This window comes from Perna viridis, chromosome 3 (genome assembly GCF_037379345.1).
Source record: "Perna viridis isolate PV_CMFRI_1.1 ecotype Kerala chromosome 3, ASM3737934v1, whole genome shotgun sequence".
In the NCBI taxonomy this organism is placed as follows: Eukaryota; Metazoa; Mollusca; class Bivalvia; order Mytilida; family Mytilidae; genus Perna; species Perna viridis.
Window position 1 is genome coordinate 58,380,568 of NC_142447.1, and position 15,877 is coordinate 58,396,444.

General features: G+C 34.3%; 1 protein-coding gene across 2 annotated transcripts in view; it reads right to left on the reverse strand.

Annotated features, from left to right (window-relative positions):
- The window catches only part of LOC148623097 (oxytocin receptor A-like), a 36,625-nt gene extending 21,145 nt beyond the window's left edge, over positions 1-15,480 (reverse strand). The window contains exons 1-2 of one of the 2 annotated variants that reach the window (XM_088573621.1): positions 15,098-15,252; positions 11,281-11,447 (exon numbers count right to left, since the gene is read on the reverse strand). The gene's annotated coding sequence lies outside the window, so the exon portion shown is untranslated. Of the gene's footprint in view, positions 1-11,280; positions 11,448-15,097 lie in introns of both variants that reach the window. The other variant, XM_088573620.1, reaches the window with a different exon arrangement.
- Positions 15,481-15,877: the final 397 nt, after the last annotated feature.

The following is a 15,877-nucleotide window of genomic DNA, read 5'->3' on the forward strand; positions in this document are numbered from 1 at the left end:
ATATTGTGCAGCTATGATTCACATCATTTAAAAAAAAAATCGGTTAACCATGACGGTCGCGTTTAAAATTTGTGGAATAATTTTGGAATTTATTCATTCTAGTCGGATAGGTTACTATATTTAATTATTTTCCATTGTAGACTAGAAAATATTGCCACAAATTAGCCATTATTTCATATGCAGTAAACAAACAGACAGTTATTTGGGTCGTCAAATATTCCTACGCTGTTGCTTGTATGTCACGCGAGGACATAGAAACTAGCGATAATTTTCATTCTTACATTCTTAGATTGAAAATTATCGTATAGCAAGATAAAAGGAATTCTAAACAAAATAGCGATAAATACATATAGCATGACTAAATATATCAAGACTATTTTAATGTTTGCTCTTTCTTTATTTGTGTGTGTATGAACATAACATGGAATATTATGAATGACACTTACTGGTTTTGAGGTTGTTTTGAGAGTGCCATCTGTATAATGAGAACTGAAAGACATGTATGACGTCCATAATAATACTTTGAACAATTATTTTCCGTTTGATTTGTTAATATATTTGACATACAAACAGTAATTATTAATTAATCAACTAAGTCTCATATTAGTTTTTACTATGAACTACGGAAATGTACAATATGAGCGATGCTAAGAGACTACCCATCTAACATGCAGCTAATGTCTTTTGAATATGTTGAGGCATGCACAAATTCCGCTGAAATTTTAAAAAGAGCCTAGAGAATGAAATATCCATCCCCTTTGAAAATATTATATTAATCAAACGTTTAAAGAGTAAAATAATCCTTTCCTGCTAAAACAAACTTACATCTACTTTTTGCAAAAAAATCAAACTGCTATGGCTACAAAAGCAATATTTTATATTCTGTAAAATGATAGCCAATAACTTTAAGAAATCTCTTAGTCCGTCATGTATTGCAAATACCACATATAAGTGCAAACCGGATCTAACAGTATTGAGTATATATGTTATCACGAAAACAACAATTAAACCTTTCAGTGCCACGCCACATTTTTCATTTTTTTTTCTCTTCAGTGACACGGCTTGTTTTTTTTCACATTCAAATATCTGTTCAGTGACGTTAACAGTGAACTAACGTCACAAAGCGATATCAGGGAAATGGCGTTTTTACCACAGGTGCTTGCTCCCTTTCACATATGCAGCCCAAATATATGTGATATATACTAGTCGGGCTAAATATTTGAGAGTGGGAGCAAATATCTGCGTTTTCACACGGAAAAGACTTATCGATAATACAAGGCACTTGTAAACATAATTGCAAGGTACGGTAGCAAAAAGATATTTTCATTGTTACTGGTTTGGGGTAATCGCATTTAACTGGTTGAAGTCCAAGAAATACACACGACTAGAATGTCTAACATAAAACCGACAGACAAGAAAAAAATCTAAGAAGGTACACAGAAAAAAAACTGAAATACACCTAAAAAAAAGAAGTAAACTTAGTAACACGTTTTCCGCTAAAATGAACGTGGAGCCAGTGTAAATAAAATCCTCGGTTAGGAATTCCGTTTCTCCATACAGGCACTGAGCCTTGAAATAGCTTTCGAGACAGTTTGCAACCTCCAGCACTGCTGGAGTAAGGTAGCCTAAAATGATTTTTATTTATTTTCAACATTATACACATATTAGTAAAGAAAAAAACACAATAGACAATACAAGATAATATTATGTATCTAGATGTATAGCAGAACGCTTGACAGACATGGATTTCATTTCCGAAATCATATAGCTAACTTTACGGAGTCGCTTATTTCAGACAAAAGTTTGGGTTTAAACGTGTTTTTAGTTTTTTGAATGGTTGGTCAGTACTAAACGAAATAAAAATGTCACTTATCTTAGAAAAAAAGGCAACATTTTGACTGAAGACTGAAGTCTTCAAAGTCGCTAATCGTAAAATATTCTCTGCCACTGATTTTGGCTTCCAACATCCGAAATGGCACAATTGCGATATGCTCTAAAATTGGATCTTCCGCTATAATCTTGGTTCCCTTGATATAATTACGTACTCTTTCGTAACCGTGATGACCCGAATGTTTTCAATCAACACTTTTAGCAGGTTACCCGGAACCAGATTAAACAACCGGCAGTCGCTATATACATGTATAGATATTGGGGTCCTTATTATGTATAATGTAATGAACTAGTATATAGTAAATTTTAATGAGCCCCTGTGTTTGAATCGGAAAATAGGTAATATGACATAAATTCAATGCTAACCGATCATTTCAACTTTTAATGTAAACTTCCTGTTCTCATACAAGCAAAAAAAAATGCATAGACATGTGTATGATATTATTTAAAAGAGGTACATTAATTTAGCGATCTTCGGGTCGCTCATTGACCAGGGAACCAGATTAGATCCGGAACCAGATAAAACAACTGGTAATGGATATTCATAGATATCGGGCCCTGCTAATGTATGTGACCTATATATAGTCTTGTAACGAGACCCTGTGCCTGTTACACAGTCGAGCAAGAGAAATGAACGTGAACAGCCGAATACTTGATCGTGAAAGGAAGATGTTAAGGATCGTGAATAACAAATAATCGATGAATCACACGTAAAATCACTCATGTTTTACTATTATTGTATTTTAATTCATGTTTTGGAAAAATGAACGTCTGTCAAAATGATGTCATATACACATGCACACTATATTTCCAAGTAATAGCCAAACGTCCAAAACCAAATAGTTTTCACATATTCGCTTAAGGCATGGGGCACCCCTGCGTGTTTAAACTCCAAAACAATGTAAACAAACCACGTATTTTTTTTTAATGAAAACGAAACAAAGATTTATTTATTTTGGTTTACATATTCACCCTGACTCATTTCAGATTACAAGTTCTAAATGTCCATTTATCAAAATCAATTTTTCATTAATAAGACAAAATAGCACTTTAGTGATCGTGAAGAAGAGGCATGGAAAATTCAAGTCCGTAAATATGATCGTGAACAAATTTCAAAACATTTTATCAGTACTAAAAGCATGTTTTACGGAAGTTTTTTGTAGTTTGACATTGTATTTTTTAAATTTCTTTCTGTTTTCCAATTTTTCAATACATAGTCATCTCAAACTAGTGCTTGTTGGACACCAACACAGATCTTCTCAAAACGTGCTCATTGCCACGGTACTCCAAAAATCAGTTCCTAACCCAGCACCGCTAAAAAGCTCTTACATTCTGAATACAATTTTACCCGAGCTTATACAAAGAAAATACTGAATGAAAGTCAAGAAAATCAAATGAAAATGACAATAGAATGTTGGCATGGAAGTGTTCTTGGGCAAAAGCGGACCCCAAACGTAAATGACCAGTTGACTATGAGGGATTCTGAAGGGGACAATTTGTCCGCCACAAACAGCAATTAAACCAAGTATAGGAACAGTCAGCTGATGGTCAGTGTCACTCATATCGTGCAATGGATTGGTTAACACTGTCTTACGAAAGATTTTGGGGGATTTCAGTGGTTTATATCTAAAATACAGTCGAATTATTTGCTCGCAGCCACAATATCCTAGCTTAATAACGGGTGCTATCATTTTCAACTTAACTTTATTGTTATAGTGTAATTTAATTATAAGAAATGATTTAATTATCAATTTCAAAATGTTATTCACTGAAAAATTCCAACACTTCAGCCAAGGTCTGCATGTGACAATCAAGTTTAATCAAGAAGGCCTTTTATCGAAATATTTTGAAGAAGGATTTTTATTTGGCAAACGTTAATTTTGTGCAAATGAAAAGATGTCCGTGGTATTGAAGCCAGTCTAGACGACTTACTGCGTTGTTCACACATATAATAAGGCCTATTATCAAAACACTTTAAAACAGCATTAAAAGAATTAAATTGACGTAAAGATATTTGGAGGATCTTTGAAGCATCAATGATCCGAGCCCGTGCTGGGTTACAAATGGATAGGCGCAAGTTTAATCTTCAAGTCGCGGCTGACCAAAGACACGATCTGATCAAATCCGCGTCTATCACAGAGGGTATTGGCTTCAAGTATTTCATCTTTGTTTGGTATCCACCTACGAGTATCGTATGAACAATTTGAAATGTTAACTGTGGAAGCAAACAGGCATTCCTTTTTGATATCCTTCGATGGTAAGAAGAACGGATACGGGGAAACGCAACAAATGCACCAGCGTATAACCTGGACCCAAAAGGGGAACCCCTGAAGTCAGCCTCATATCTTGACCTACACTTAAGAATCGATGGTAAAGGAAAACTATTGACCAAACTTCACGACAAACGTGATGACTTTTCATTCAAAATTGTCAACTTTCCTTTCATATGTGGCAACATCCCTTCAGCACCTGCGTTTGGAGTGTTCATATCACAAATCATACGTTGTTGCCGAAACTACGCAGACTTTTAGAATTCTAAAAAATAGGCTTCTGGAACAGGGGTATGTTTATACATGATTGAAGTCATCACTACAGAAGTTTTATGGTCTTCATCATGAACTCGTGGATCGTTACGGTGTATCCATCAGAGCCATGAAAACTGTTTTATTCGTGTCATAGTTTTCCTTTCCTCTTTCGTCTACCCCGGACTTGACTTTTTATGAGCAACTCGGCGGGTGTTTCTTGAAAACAGAGGACGATCACCCTACCGGTGCACCTGGTCCATGCTCCCAGTTTTTAGTGGATTCCAAGTTGCTCCTTTGCTTTCATTGCTTTGTGTGGATGACTTTAGTTACTATGTGTTCTTTGTTGTGTATGTCTGGTCTTTGTCCCTGGATTGCATTCTTTTGATTACCGCTATAACCTTGGTTCACTTGATTACTCTTAAAGCAAAGTAAACGCAGACTTTTACAAAAAGCATATAATGTGGAAGCAATACTTAGGAAACAAAACAAATTTAAAAAAAAAACTCTAAGCATTTAACAGAGTGTGCATTTATACAGATTTATGCATTAACACAGTCATTAAGTGTTGAAATGAGTGATCCTTTTTTCTGTTTTATAACGCCTATTGATACAATAAACAATGTCCTGGCGCCAAATACATGAACCAGTTCTCGCCATTTTGTATGAGCAAATACCAAAATACAGACTAAGCATTATGAGCATCAATATGTATTACTGTCTGAAACGTGTTTATTTGAACGGTGTAGGTTTTTTTTCAGTGCTAGAGCATTGACCATTATTTAATGTTGATTATACTTAAAAGACACTTATAAACGCGCAACAACACGAATGCTAATTGTTTGAAAAATGACATAAAAAATTGAAACTAAGTCTAGGTGCACATGTTTAAAGACAAAATATCCTAATCTATTATGTGCAAAGACGTCAGCTACAGTGAACATATACTGAATGCAAATTGAAAATAGGAAAGCAACAACACAACAGTGGAAGCAAGTTTAAATTACCGACATTTCCATAAAGCTCTATTCTTTCGATTGATATATGATATCGGCTTCTTTAGGAGGGTGCAATGAACATGAAAATTTAGCTTGAAAGAAAAATTCCCGTAATAGCTGACGGGTGTTTGAAAAGTGTTAAGTATATCTATACTCGGCGTCACGTAAAGCCGTTTGGCTAAACGAATGAGCAAATCATTTAAGACAATTTAAACGACGGTAGGTGTCAGTAAAGTCGTAGAAAATATTTTTATTCAAATTTTAATAGTATGTTATTTATGTGACGCCGAGTATAGTTATAGTTTATAGACTCTAAGGCCGAAAATCAAGTTCAGCGTGAGCTGTTAGAAGTCAAGATTGTAGTTTAACTCTAAGAAACCATGGTGATGACCGCTTAATTTGTAATTTTCGTATCATACATGTTCATACGGTTAATTTTCGCTGGGGTCAATTAGGCAGTTTGCCTTTGAAAAATATCCTCCCGTGAAGGGTCCTGATGACAAATATTGCGGTGAATATGGCAAGCATATCATTCCTGTCAAACAATCAGATAGAGTCATTTCTATACAAAGTAAACCAACTCATAATATGACTGTAAAAACAGTAAAAAAAACTAATATAGCGTACGTACGGGATGCCGATTGGGACTTTATCTTTTTGTAATCAAAATCAATTTTGTGTCACCAAATTCAATTTTGTGAGATAAAATTCAATTCTGTGAGACAAAATTCAATTTTGTGTCACAAAAGTAAATTTTGTACGCAAATTAGTTTACAGAATTCTTTGGATATGCAAATAAATTCAAAATGTGCAGAATCATGTACACGTGTATTACAAACTTAAAGCATTCACTGCAATACAGTGGATAAGGTACGAATGTGCACCGTTATAATAAAGCACATAAGTGAAAGAAATATCGGATATTCTAATCGTATAACCGACTGAGTCACTGAATCTTGAATCTAAAGATAGATCATTTGAGCATTTGTAAACAAAAGGCAAAACGAAAGTTGGACACGTACTATGTCTGTTTTTCATCTCGCCCGACCTGTTCCACTCAACCGAATTTCTTGTGTCATACATCAATAGAATTGGAATGAAATAAGGAATCTATCAGTATCTGGCAAAAAATCGTGAGGGATAGTGGAACAAAATAATCTTTCGTCGATTTGGAAAGATTAACAAATTTCACCGCACCACAGATTTCTAATATGATTTTCTTAGCTTATCTGACGATTCATTTCTTTTTCCATCAACATTTGGGACAAATACATTAATACAAGTTATCTTGTCAAATTTTAACAAATTCGGTTGCGATTAACGGGTCGGGCAAAAAGCATTAAATATAGTTGAGTTGAAAGATGTCGGGAGAAAATCCCAATAAATCGAAAGTAGAAAAATTGCGTATTTTAAAACCTGTTTTATCGCAATTTTAGTAATTTCAAAACAGTTTTATTGTAGGATGCAACTTAATTTTTTGTCTTTTGTGAAAAATTCAATTTTGTAACACAAAATAGACTTTTGTCTCTCAAATTAGATTTTTGTTACACACAATTGAGTTTTGTGACACAAAATTGAAAATTTGTAGTGTGTTATGAATTTTGTTAATCAAAATTCATTTTTGTTGAACAAAATTCACTTTTGTCTGTACAAAATTGAATTTTGAGTACAAAACCATAAGAGTCCCATTCGGCGCCCCGTAGTACGGTACGGAAATGTGGAATATCTGTAGAAGCGAGCACCGTGAGGCTCAGCATACTTTTTTTCTTTTCTTACCAGCAGCTCATGTTATATCTTTTTAAGTTTTGATGGCGGGTCTGATTCATAATATGTAGAAAGTCCGGAAATATATTCCATGGATGTCGGGAAATTTTAATTCATAACCTGTGACGTTGACAAATGCACGCCGAACTTAACGCAAATGACAGCTTTGCATTAATTGAAAAACTGATTGCCTTTCCTATCTTAGGCAAACTAGGTTTTTGAACAGCAGGTAGAAAGGTAATCAGGATTCCTGTTGGACCCTAGGATCGCTAAAATATAGACTCAGGTCACCAGCGAATACGTGTTAATAGCCGCTTATGAAATTAAATTCAAACAATGAATTGAAGTGACCTTAGTTTTCTCAATTATTGTGCATTTGTGTCCGAAGATCAGAAAAGAAATTCGAAGGAAATAATTTTAGTTTATTTTTATGTTATACCTGTGTATAATGTTGTTCCTGGGGCCAGCTCCAGCTTACCCTGTGGTGTGAGGGCTTTCTCGTCGTTCATTAAAGACCCATTGGCCTTGAGCTGACATTTTCATCCCGGTGGAATTGTTGTGTTGATATATTCACCATGCCTATTATCGTTATATTGAATGTATTTTTTTAAAATTTGAGCACTAACATATAAAGGCAAACAAATAACCGCTTATCCTATCAGTCAATCAAAATACAGAAGACGTCACTGGTAATCTGGAGTTATTGTTGAAAGAAATTTGTGGAATGAAAATATTACTCTGGTTCCCATGCAAGTGAAACATTTCTCGAACTTTTCCATACAAATATTGTGTGAAAAGAAAAAATGAAAGGAAATCATTAAAGACGCGAGTCTATATTTTGATGGATAAAAATAAACGCCTAAATATATAATCGTTTATGGTCCTAATCAGTGTCAATTTCTGATTTTTTATTTATTTTCTTGATGCAGAACTTCCTTGTTAAGGCTGTAACTGCTGACTACCGTACGCTATCCGTATTACTGGGAACCATCTCAAGAATGTTATTTTTCACGAACGCACACATTGCATTATTGCACGAAAACTAAATTCAGCAGTCGATAAACCTACTTTATTACATGCAAACTAGTTACTATGAGGGTATCCTTGAAAACAATAGTTTTCCAACAAAAAACTGCATTTATGATACATAAACTAGAGATCGTGACAGTTAAGGCCTATGAACCTACATAAAATGTCTTTCACGAACAAAACGAAAAATATGTTATCTTACGAATTATTCAAACGAGGTAATGTGATTCTCACTAGTCAACGTAGACTAATTTTATAATACTGGAGTCATTTCCACAAAATATCGTATGGGGTAAAATTTGTCGTAAGTTCAGACGTCATAAAATATCGAAGTGCTGTCATGTCATATCGTACGACTCTTTTTACACCTCACAAAGGTTTAGGATTTTTGTGAAATCGAACAAAGCTCTTTAATTCGATAAAAGATACGTAATCTATGTTATCGGATTCTAAACTTTTTGACCGTTTATTGGTCATTGAAAACGTATACAGTATTTCGGTTAGATTAGTTCTTTAGTTTATGCAACTTTAAACAAAACAAGGTATTTGATTTGTTAAACCAGAATCATTATCATAATAAACGTTCATATCACATAACGTAAAAAAAACGTTACATGAACTACCACCACTAACTTACTGCTTTTGAGATATGATTAAATGTAGAAAAAATCAATAAATATTCGCAATACCCATATTTGCCATCGCTATAATTCAAAGACAAAAAAAATAATTACCAATACCGTTTACATGTGATTAACTCAAGAAGTTCGTTTCCTCTCTTACTAACCGCTGCATACAGGCCTTTCAAAATTCTCGGACGTAATTTAAATCATACGTCGTGTGAAATCATTCGATTTTTATTTTTCCCGACTTTGCAAGATTCTTGCGTTTTCTGAGAGGATGATCGTAACATGCGACAAGAGATGTCTGTTTCGTGAGAAACAAAATATTTCGTGATGACAGTTGGTACTTTACCATAATGATAAACGCTGTATTGTAAAAGATAGGTTTTGAATAATGTTAAAATTGATATACTTTATAAATTCATGAAAGTATGTGCAGGAAAGGGAAGAATACGCTGTTTTCTAGACCAATTTTCTCGTTAAAGAGGGTAATCCTTGTACATCAATTCATTTATATAAAACTGTTATATTATCAACTGTGTTATTTGGATGTAACGTATGGTCGAAACTTAAATCGACTGACATTTCAACTCTTGATAAATTTCAACATTTTGTTGTTAAGCTCATACTTGGATTAAAAAAGACAACGAGATCTGATATTTGTCGTAGTATGCTAGGAGTTCACCCCATTCAAACCTATATTGACTGACAGACGAAAGTTGTATATTCTAGAGAAACTTGGTAATTTAGATAGTAAATTCTTATTCTAAACAGTTTCTTTACAAAAATACTTTTCGTATTTCGTCGACTGTAAAAGAAATCATTGTGAGTTTATTTATACCCGATGTTATTGACATTCTAAGTAAATATAAACTAGAAGATTACTTGACTTTTTTTTAAAGGTATTTTCCTGCCGAATAAGTATGGAAATCAATTGTGAGGACTGCAGTCGATAAGGTTCAAACCGAAAATTGGCTTAGTAGAGTGAACAATGATACAGACTCTATCTGATTTAGAAATTTCTCTCGTCCGTTGAGATTTCCCGTTTCCTCAAATATTCCCGTAGTGCTCATGAAACCAGAACTTCCCTGTTTATACTTTAACTCATAACTGATATACCTAAAACAGCAGAAGGGCAGTACCATGTATTCATATGTCTCCCAAATTTAGTGATGTGTACATGTATGTACATGCCTGTTACAACTGTCCCGCTACTCAGATGTTGCAGAATATGAGGCAAGACATTATCATAGAAAACTTTCCGTTAAACGTTTTTGTCTGTTTTGACCATTAGATGAGGAAAGCCTATATGGCGCACTATTAGGTAATTGCAATGTAGTGGAAGACATACAGAAAGAAGAATTTATTCGGCTCTGTCATACCCATATCGCTAAATGTATTGCTCACTACAGTAGGACTGTGATACTTGCTAATGCACGACAAACCGTCAACAAATTTTTAGCGACGAGACTTGCAAAACCGAAAATACCATATACTTTCTCCAGTGCCGATGTGGTATGCAGTACGTTGGCGAAACAGAACAACTTTTCAACAGGCGTATGAATGGTCATCACAGTGACTACAAATATAAACCAGACCTCCCTCTAAGTCGCCATCTTAGATCCGCCGGACATATTGTTGTTACGATCATAGAACATAATAAAAACTGGTCAAAATGTAAAAAAGTGTCTCGGGAAAGGTTTTGGATGAAGGAATTACAAACAACTTCTCCAGATTGAATAAACGAGAAAAAATAATCCATTTTTAGGTCTTGGTCTAAGGCTGGTACAGCACTACATGATACACATCAATATGCCGTACTACTATATTTCGATTTTTTTAAATTGCTTTCCACAGTCAATTTTTATTTTTAATTTTGATAAAAAGATCCCCTTTCTTATTTTCATTCAGGCTCCTTATCATTTGCTTATGTGTGCCTTTGATAAAGGTACAATCACCCACAGCGTACGTGATTCAGCTTCTGAATCTGTTTTTTTTAACTTTGTGAGTTTTATGCTCATAAAGTTTTATATGTTTTATGCTGAAAAAGGATATCAGTTATTCGAAATATTCATTGTAAATTTTACCATCTTCTGGTGATGTTAAACATATTTAGACGTATATATAATATATGATATAAAGACGACCGTTTTTATATCAAATTAACAACAGACCCCATTCAATCCTTTGCGGACGAAATAAACACTGAGTTAAACAAAATGTACGATAATAACCACATTGACATTAAAACTCTTGAATATCTCAAACCTGAAAATCCTAAACCTGGTCGATTCTACCTACTCCCCAAAATTCACAAAGTTAACAACCCAGGTAGACATATAGTCTCTGCTAACGGCCATCCAACAGGGAAAATTTCGGAATTCGTGGACTTTCATCTACGTCCACATGTTGAAAAACTTCCATCATTTATAAAAGATACGACTGATTACTTACAGAAGATGCAGGCTCTGAATCCCCTTCCACCAAACACCACTCTGGTCACTATGGACGTTACATCTCTCTATACCAACATTCCTCACTCTGATGGTATCGAGGCTTGCAGAGAAGTATGGGACTCTCGGGAGGTCAAAGTTCCACCTACTGACTAGTCGCTTTGCTCACTATGGTTTTAAAAAAGAACAATTTTACTTTTAATGGAGACCATTACTTACAAATAAATGGCACAGCTATGGGTACCAAAATGGCTCCGTCTTATGCCAACATTTTCATGGGAAAATTTGAAAAAGAACTGCTTGAATCCTCTACAGAAAAGCCTCTGTCCTGGTATAGGTTTATTGACGACGTGGATATGAAGTGGACACGTGACGAAGAAGAACTAAACAATTTTATCGCTCGTGCCAACAATCAACATCTTTCAATTAAGTTCACTCACGAAACATCTGCTACTAGCATCTCATTCCTCGATACCTCCAGCACCTTATCGGGGAGAGCTCTCCACGGACCTATACTCAAAACCAACTGACACACATCAATATCTTATGCCTAAGAGCTGTCATCCATCTCACCTGACTAAGAGTATACCATTCAGTCAAGCTCTTAGGCTAAGACGCATTTGTTCAAATGACGAATCCTTAAAGAAACGTCTAGGTCAACTGAAGAACAATTTAAGAAGAAGGGGATATAGATACAAGACCATCAATGAAGGGTTCCAAAAAATTCACAATATCCCAAGAAGTAGTCTGTTACAATACAAGGCAAAGAAAAAATGTAAAAGAACCCCTTGTGTTCTAACATACCACCCCTGCCTTAAAAACAGGCACAACACCATTCGTGAGCACTGGGCCTCTGTCGAGAGAAACTCAACATTATCCAAAGTCTTTCCCGAACCACCTATGATTGCTTTCAGACAGCCAGACAGTTTGCGTAGTCTACTTGTGAGGGCTGAAATATCTAAGCCCAACTTGACTCCAGGTGATAGTCGCTCCTGTGGTGACAAAAGGTGTAAATGTTGCAACCAAATGCACCACTCATCATCATTCACCAGCACAGTCACGTGGAAACGCTACAAAATATTTTGCAACGTGCACAGCAAGAGTGCTAATGTAGTATATTTGCTCCACTGTCCCATTTGTGGCCTTCAATATATTGGTGAATCTAAACAGCCTTTTCACAAGCGCATGAACGGACACAGGAGCGACCTAACAAAAAAGCCTTTACTCCCAGTGAGTCAACACTTCAGATTACCTAACCACTGCCTCGATGATTTCAACAAAATGAAAATCTTCATCGTGGAACAAAACACGATCTGGAGCGATCTACAGAGAGTGAAGCGGGAGGGATTTCGGATAAAAGAACTCCGTGTTTTACACCCACACGGAATTAACAAAAAACATTAAGTTCTTCCTATTTTGTATAGTTTCTTATAACAGTGTTTGTAAATATTTTTATTTTTATAGTTCATTATTCAAGATCAACACACAACGTGTGTCTATAGCACAATGTTCAAGATCTTTGTTACTGTCGGTAAAATGTTATACGTCACAGGTGAGTTATGTTCACAGACCATTTACTTTCATACACACTCAGTTTATTTAAGGCACTGAAGAAGGTCATTTGTTGACTGGAAAGTTTGCCCATTATATACTTTATTATAGTGTGTTAACATCTTTATCGGTATCGTTGTACAATCCTTTAGACTTATATAATTATTTTTTTTTTGTTTGTGCTGCATCGTCATGACTGGACGATCCGATACCCAGTAAGTTTGCTGTTTGGCAGATTCCTTTTGACTTTGTATATATATATATATATATATATATATATTCTACTAGCTACACTGTGTATATATATAACGTCATGGAGGTGCATTTGTCATTTCCATGTGTGTAAAATCGACAAAAAATGGTAAATAATGTCCTAGCGCCCCTTTTTTTCTCTGAGGAACCTCGGCTGCCACCCCTCCTTTTCAAAGTTTCTAGATCTTTCCTTGTTTCACGTTATAGCCATGAATTTGATTCTGATATCTTTGAATTGTCTTTCTATGTTGATGCTTCGGTACATTGTTTGCCAGTGTTTCGTATTTCTGGTATTTCGTATCAAATAAACCCGTTACGGTCATCCTGTTCATCTGTCTCTTGTTCAGTTACGGTCATCCCACATCCTCTGTTACGGTCATCCCGCCGATATTTTTACATTGGTATTTCTAATTAATCATACATTTTACTCGTATGTTTCCCGTATCAAATATCGAGAATAGATGAATTACTATTTGTCATATTTATTTTCTTGAATATCTTGAATAGACAACTTTATTAAAGAAAAATATTCATACCCGAATTTCCATCCTCCATCTTGGGATGACGGTAACGGCAGTTACGGTCACCCGCTTTACCTCACTGGCTGTTTGGAGCTTGGTGATAAACTAGATTTATCGGCCACTCGCTTTCTTAACCTAGTTTGTTGAATTGTGTAACTGTTGTATGACGTATAATGGCTACCTTATACTTGCATATATTGTCCAAGAACACATTGTAGAAAATGTTTCAATAAACTTAATTTTCAAATTACCGACCAAGATTTGTGTATTATTTAGATTCTTTCATTCCTGTATTAATACAATCGTAGTTATGGTATTAGAGAGAATTCAAATCGTTACTGATAGTTTATATGTTCGCTTCATAAACAGGCATGAAAGATTAAAAAAAAAACGACTTGTCCGTCAATCGTTGATAATCATTAATACAGATTTTAAATACTTTTTGTAACCTTTTTCACCTATTGTCAATTTGTATAGTATTTATATCTTTGCTATGGTATTTGTATTTATAACATTTATAACAAATGTTTGACAATGCAGCACACTTATTCCACTCATATTAGCTGTAAAGTACAAGTTAAAATATTCTTTTCATAAAATATTATAAAATCGTAATTGATCGACTTCTGGTCAACCATTTTACACTAATAAAAAAGCAAATATAAGTAAAGAAATAAATCTATTGTTGAGCATCCAAGCAAGAAAAAAAGGACAATTGATATATTGTATAACTTATATACTTATACAAATAGATATTAAACTTTATTACATGAATGATAATTACAAAGACTTTTCGTGATAAATTTAAACACATAGTTCTATACAGTTCAAATAATGAAGCGTCTCAATAGAAGTGTGCTAACATTGACCAACTGAAATACTGTATCACAAAATAGTATGTCAATTAACAAAAATACATGATAACTTTCTCATGATTCATTGTATACCCAAAACTCACATAGTCTAAATATGACCTCCTTGAATAGTGTCCAATGTAACTTCTGATAGAATAAAAAAAAATCCATGTAGGATTGACTGTATCTTGCATGTTCCCTATCGTAAAGGACAAGAAGAAGAAGTATATTGATTACAAATGAATAAAGAGATCATTTATTTTTTCAACTCATCGGGGAAAGAATTAATCTTCTGCTGTTTGAATTATTTTAGAAAAAATTCTAAAATATTAACATAATTATAAAAGTTTTAACAATATCAAATCCTTTACAGTGGATGAAAAATCAGGTTAAATGAGACTTAACGTTCCCTAAACGTACAAACATAACTAGAATTTTATATAGTGCCATTTGTTTTTAATTCAGGATTTTTATAACCATTACAATTATTAAACAAGATTTATTAAGAAACACAGAAAAATGAAATATTTCCTTAACTCCCATTCTCCTTAAGTTCCGAGATAATACAGAAAAAAACTATTTTGCTTATATTTGAAAACATCGTATGTTTAGTAAACTATCTGAAGTAAAAACCACTTACCTGCTTCGCTGTTTTAAGCCATGTGTTACAATCTCGGTTCTGGGAGGCTGAATTTGACTAATTATTTTGTATTAATCACTGTCCAATGTTTATTTATTTGATATTATCCTTCTTAATCTACAAAACGTTAAAATCACACGATGTCATTTCTTTGTCTGCGTTGTCACTGCAGAGCTCAACAAATAAGATGCCAAGCTAACGTTTTAACAGAGATCCAATCAGAACCCGTTAACTTGTAGCGGATAATTATTACATTTACCCAATTTCCGACTTACTCAAAATTCATTAAAAGGTTGTAAGTTTATGAATACACCAAACAATAATTGGAAAGGAAAATCAGTGACAATTACTGCTAATGCTAACATTATACCCAACTGGAAAGAGAACAATAATTACTAGGAATGCTAAACAAATGTAACGATTAACATTATTGTTAATACTATTTATATCCTCTGAGTATTTACAATAACTGACTGAGATATCTTCAGTGAATCTTTGATGCTTTCACCTCCATGAAAACGAAGATCATTATCTTGGTTTTGTTATTGTTACAAAGTATTGCTCATTGTTTATGGCGATCATATTTTAAGATCGAAAGATTTACCACCATCGATATTGTGGTCTATCGGCGAAGTATAACAATCATGAAACAAGGTGCAATATACAAGAGTAATCAAGGGAACCAAGATTTTTCTAGCAGAAATCAAAAGAATGTAATCCAGGGAAAAAGACCAAACATGGAAAACAGACAAACACAACAAAAACAAAAAGGTAAATAAA